Below are 6,127 nucleotides of genomic sequence, written 5' to 3' on the forward strand. Positions count from 1 at the left end.
AAACCAAGGTTTGAAGATCACACAGTATTTCCAACACAGGCAGTCTAACTCCAAAGACTATGTTTTTCTATTTCATGTTACTAGGGCTGGAGGAGCTCAGAGTAGAGGGGACAGCAAAAGAGAAGGCACTCAGATTCAGGGTTTCATATGGTGGTGTTATGTTCACCACCATATGTTCACATGTTTTTAGTCTTCCAGCTGATGGAACAAATATCGTACAATGGGTTGACTTAAACACTGGGAATTTATTGGCTCATGGTTTTGAGGCTAAGAGAAGTCCTAAATCGAGGCATCAGCAAGGTGATTCTTTCTCCCCCAAAACTGTGGCATTTTGGGGCTGGCTGCCAGCGATCCTTGGCCCTTGGGTTTTCAGTCACATGGCAACACACATGGCTGTGGTGTCTTCTTTACCTTTCGGGTTCCACTGACTTCCAGCTTTTGGCTCCTCCCTGTGGCTTCTCTTTGTGTTCAATTTCCTTTGCTTATAAGGACTTTAGCCTTATTGGATTAAGGTTCAACTTCATTCCGTTTGGACACACCTTAACTAATAACATCTCCAAAGGTCCTATTTAAAAATAGTTTCACAAGCATAGGACCGGGGGTTGGAACTTGAACATGCCTTTTGCAGGGGACATGATTCGATCCCCAAAAGGTGTGTTGCAGTATCTATTGATTTAAAAAACTCTGTGACAGACATCTGAGACACTCATTTGGTGAGGCAGAATTGGATTGTGTCTTGAAGCCTGCTTGGGATTTCATGAAAGAGTGTAGGGGTAGTGTGATAGATGCAGGAGATATCTAGTGAGGAGTGGTTCTGATAGTTAGAAACACCAAAACTTTTAAGGTGCTAGCTTATACTGTTGGCAGCATGTGGGCTCAGAGAACTTAGATATTAATCTTAGAATTTCTCTGAAATCTGGATTTTAAATGGTCAAAAGCTGCCACACTGCCTTCTCTAGTGAGTTTGCTCCTCCCTGGTTCTTTTTTTTTTTTTCTTTTCTTTTTTTCAGTTGTTTCTTTCCTCTTTATTTTCTATATCTTGGGTTTGCTCTTTGTTTTTTTTAAAATTTTTTCTTAATTTTTAAATGCAATTTTATTCAGATGTATTCACATACCATATAATTAATCCAAAGTATACAATCAATGGTTTATAGTGTCATCATATAGTTGTGCATTCATCACCACAGTTAATTTTAGAATATTTTCACTACTCCAAAACAAATAAAAAATAAAAATAAAAATAAAAAAAACACCCCAAACATCCCATATCCTTTATCCCCCCACCTATTATTTATATTTATATTTTTTGTCTTTATTTTATTACTCATCTGCCTCCCAGGCTCTTTTAAATTCAACTGAGAGTTTCAGTTTTGAAGACTCTCAAATATCCATAGTGTGGAAGTAAAGAATGAAAAAGAAAATCCAGGTCAGAGTAACCTTGTCTTTGTGCTTGACTAAGACATGTGTTAAATACAAAAAAACATCATGAAATAGAGCTTCTCAACCTTTGCCTCTTTAGGACAAGATTAGAAGATAATTGCAGTGTCTCTAAAAAATTAGAAAGAACATGTTAGTTTTTTAAAAAAAATTTATGGCACAATTTCTGATGCATTCCTGTAGTTGTCTACATCCTCATTTTGATGTGTATCAACAATCAGACAAGACATGGGCAGCAGGAACCACTGTCCTCTGCCCAGAGCTGCTAACATGTCTTGGTCACATGCTCGTTACATGAGCATGATCATTGTATTGCTTCTGCTTCCAGTCCCCACATACCAAATTCCTGGCTGCTCTTTGAGGACAAACTCCTGTCTTATTCTTCGGAGGAGGGGAGGTGATACAGGTACCCTCAGGGTAGACAATTTTAGAGACTCTCAAGTTGAGGACAATGGGAAACAGACATTCTTGTTTCACAACAATTTTGTGCTGACCCACATGACTTCTCCTCTCAAGAATAATATGTGATTATTGCTTTTGTATTAATAAATATTGAACTCTGGTAGGCCATTTTTTTTTTTTTTCTGCACTGACATCTGGCATTCATTGTTGTGCTTATGTGTCAGAGATCACAAACACCATAGGAAAAATTAAAAGGTAACAACGGGCCCATATGTGCTATAGAAAAAAAAAAGCACTCAAAAATTACTTTGGGTCAGATATACTACTAGTTATCTAACTAGTTCCAAACATGACTTAGGGGTTGCTGGTTAATGGAGTTTCAGCTCCTTTATATCAGCATATCATATCATATCATATGACATACTATATCAAATATCATACCCTACCATATCAAGTATCATAAAATCATGTCTTGTAACCTCCTCATGTACATGTACGTATTTTTATATATCACCCTATTTTTCTGTTCAATGTTCATTCATGCAATGATTTTTCATGAAAGTAGCATTTCAAATTATTCGTATCTTACCAATCAATGTGGGACTAAAAAGAAAATACTTTATTTAAAATTTACCAGTGTAGTGATAGTATATGTTTAGGGACAAATTATTTATGACAGTACAAAATGAGATACTTTAAATGCACAGGAGTGCAAAAATATACTCAGACTTATGTGCACTGTGTTTTTCCTTTATCTTCTTGATTGACCTCTGTAGGCAGGGGTCAGTGCTTCATCTTCTGGGGTCCTGTAGCATCTCATAATAGGTCTCTTGTGGACCTCCTCATATTGCTCTGTTTAGTGGTTTAGATATCTGTGTGCCTCTGGGGTGTAACAGCTGTGGGTGATTCATGTTTCTAACACTTGCATGTTGCATATGTGTTTAATGCAGGTGCTTAAGATATGTCTATGAATTGAAATAATGGTTTCCTCTTCTGATGTCATTTTGCTTGAATCTATTTTGGGCTCTAGAATTCAGGTTCTGGTTGACATTTGATTTAATTTAGAAAAATTCTCCCAGTTAGAAGCGAGCTGGTTATTATGCCCTGGAAAGTTCTCAGGAGAGATATGATCTGCCCCTGCTTTTTCCAAAATTGAGAATTTATCTTCCAAGTCATCTGTGTCAGTGCTTATTTCTTTAGTATTTCTAATATTTTTCCCAGAGAGGAAGTACTAATAAATTGTGTTTGAGACTTCCCTTCCTTCTCCATTCATGTCAAACATGTTGATGGGTCCTGTTCTGTTGTGATATAACTCCTTTAAAGACAAATCAAAAACCTTCTGAAAATTAAATGATTACATCACTTATAAATCCAAATTAATATCTCAGTCCATACATTTGGCCAAAGTTACTAGGATTATTGTGTTTATATAGGCATTTTACCTTCAAGGGAAAAAAGAAGTTACATCAGGTTTCAGTCCTTTCAAAAAGGAGGCTGGTAATATAATTAAAAATTTATACCTTCCAATAATTTTATTAATTATTGTGAAATATGCTCAAGGCTTGTTCATATATTTTATGAGTTTCATTTATAAAGCTCATAAAAATTTAATGATAATTAATTATTAAAACACTAGTGGGGGCTAGAAAGCAATAGCATTTGCTAAAAGAGACAACAAATAGCTTTCAGTCATTTTGTGCACCTGTACTTCAGATTGCACCTAAAACAATGCCTCCAAACATTGAGCTCTTTTTTTTTTTGGTTTTTTTTTTTTTTGCCATAAAAGGGCAAGTAATTTTATGTCATCTCAGTAATTATTCTTCTATTTTCGGTAAAGGAGATCTATTAATTTTTAGATTTGCAGTCTAGGCATCAAATTAATTGTTATTGTGAATATGAGATCTGCTGAGAGTATGAGTGGATATTTTGATAACTTAACCTGTTTTTATTCCCTCCTCCCCACCCTGCCCCCAAAACTATTAGAGGGCACATTCTAGGCAGAGGGTGGAGCAAGAAAAAGGACCCAGAGTAAGAGTATGCCTGGGGTGTGATAGGAACAGTTAGGAGGCTGGTTCCACTGGAGCTCATATAAGCCGTTGTGAGTGCTTTGGCTGTTACTCTGAATGAGATGTGAAGCCTCTGGAAGGTTTTCAGCAGAGGAGAGATATGATCTGTTTCCTACTGAAGAGAATCACTCTGGCTGCTGTTTTGAGAGTGCACTAAAAAGAGGGAGGGAGGGAGATTATTGCAACAATCCAGGTCTGACCCAAGGTTTGGGCCAGGGTGATAGCAGGGGAGATGGTAAGTGTGGGGAGACAAGGCTTCACGGTTCCCTCATGTTTCTGCACATTTTGTGGGCAGAGGCACTGACTTCCTGTTCTGGAGTATCTTTCCAAGGTTGTTTGTATAGCAAACAGCTCTGGAAGATGCAGTGTCTCCCTGTAAAGCAAAGGGCTTGCCTACTGCCCATTATAAAAAAATCAGATTCCCTAAGCTTTAGGTTCTTCTCCTGTAATGCAGCCCATCCCTGTTGCGCCCATCAGACTTGAGGCAAGGGGAACTGAGAGGCAATATGCTGAAACCATGCTGCTTGCTGTGCTAGGAATAATGGACTCCTTTCACTCCAACCACAGTCTCATGTGCTCTGCCAGCGTCCATAAAACTGTTTCAGGCTAAACCCGTTAGCTTGAAAGTAGGGCAAAATCTTAGACCTTTAAAGTCTTGACAGACGAGTTAAATTCTGGATATGTTTCGAAGACCGAGCCAGAATTTTCTGATGGATTGCATATGGGGGTATAAGAGAATATTAATGTGGTGAATTTGAAAGAAGGAAGGCTCCAATCTGCAAAATCATCTATCACAGAGATTTGTAGCTCAAAGGGGGCCTAAGGGTTGTGGAGCCCCAAATCTACTAGCACATTTTTGCATGTAATTTTCCCCAATCGGGTGATTCTTTTCTGGCACTTCCGGGACAGAGTATCACAAACCTATAACACAATAATTTCTATTCTATATTCAGATGTAGGAGAAACAACAGCAACAGACTGACTAGGACCAAAGGGCTCCATCTACAAGTTCACTTTATATTTTCTTTCCCTCTGTAAACATTGCACAAACCCCATCAGTTGAATTCGGGTGCTCCAGGACTATGTGAGCCTCTTTAGGATGGTCACTTGGTTATCTGTGTCCAACAGAGCCGTAAAAGTTTGAGTCCCTCCCTCCTCAAAGTTCCCCAGGATACTTGGATAAGTGCATATGGCCGTGGTCCCCTTGGGAACAGGGAGACCTTGGCCCCAGACCTAATAATCATTTTCCTTAAAAGCAACTGAATAGGGTAGTAGGGGTGGGAAGGAGCAAGGTGCATAAGGGAGAGAGTGACTCTGTGCCAATAAACAAGCTACATTTACTTTTGGTTTCAAGCATCATGGTGGTTACTCATGGGTCAAACACAAACACTTCCAGTATTTTCCATTTACCCAAAGCCCTATATCAGGTGGCAAAGTGGTCACTAGCAGTTCCCATCTATTTCAGTTTTAGGAACCCCTTAATTCAAAAGCCACAGGTCATTCAGAATTACAAATGTAGGCTCAATTCAGACTTAAAACACTCAGTCTCATGTAATAATCATAGTTCTGTTTACAATTGAGAATTTTGCCCTTTTGCTGCTACAGACTTACATAAGGGAGGGCACTGTGATTTGAGTTCATTTCTCTCCCTCAACCCCTTCAACTAGAGATTCTGTTTCTGATCAATAACCTGGTCAAGACCAGGGAAGGAGAGGAGGAAAAGGGATCTGAAAGGTCAGGCCTGACTGACCCTTTCCTGAGTATTGTACTCTCTGAATGTGGCAGGTGTTTAAATCTGACTTTCTCTCCCAAGCTTTCTGTGAATTCTTTGGAGACTCCCTCCAGGGCCTCACACTCCTCCCTTACATATGCGTGTGCCCAGTCACACACACACACATCACCAGAGAGCTCCAACTTGCAGATTTCATGCTGTAGGTAAAATACTTTCCTCCATCTCTTGGACATAAACCTCTTGCCTCAGCCCTGAGGAATCCGGAAGGTCATTCCAGTAGCACGTGGCTGTGGAGGATAGATGTTTGTTGGTGAAGCTGAGCCGATTTTCATACATTTATGATGCTTGCTTATATAGTTTGGGCAACCTCTATGTTGTATTATTTGTCTTTTTGCAACTGATTGTGGGCATTCTTCATATTTTCTAGATTTTAATATTTTGTCAGTTATAAGACTTCTTTTAATTTGCATATGGAATTTTTATCACATCT

The sequence above is a fragment of the Choloepus didactylus genome, chromosome 3 (assembly GCF_015220235.1).
Source record: "Choloepus didactylus isolate mChoDid1 chromosome 3, mChoDid1.pri, whole genome shotgun sequence".
NCBI lineage: Eukaryota > Metazoa > Chordata > Mammalia > Pilosa > Megalonychidae > Choloepus > Choloepus didactylus.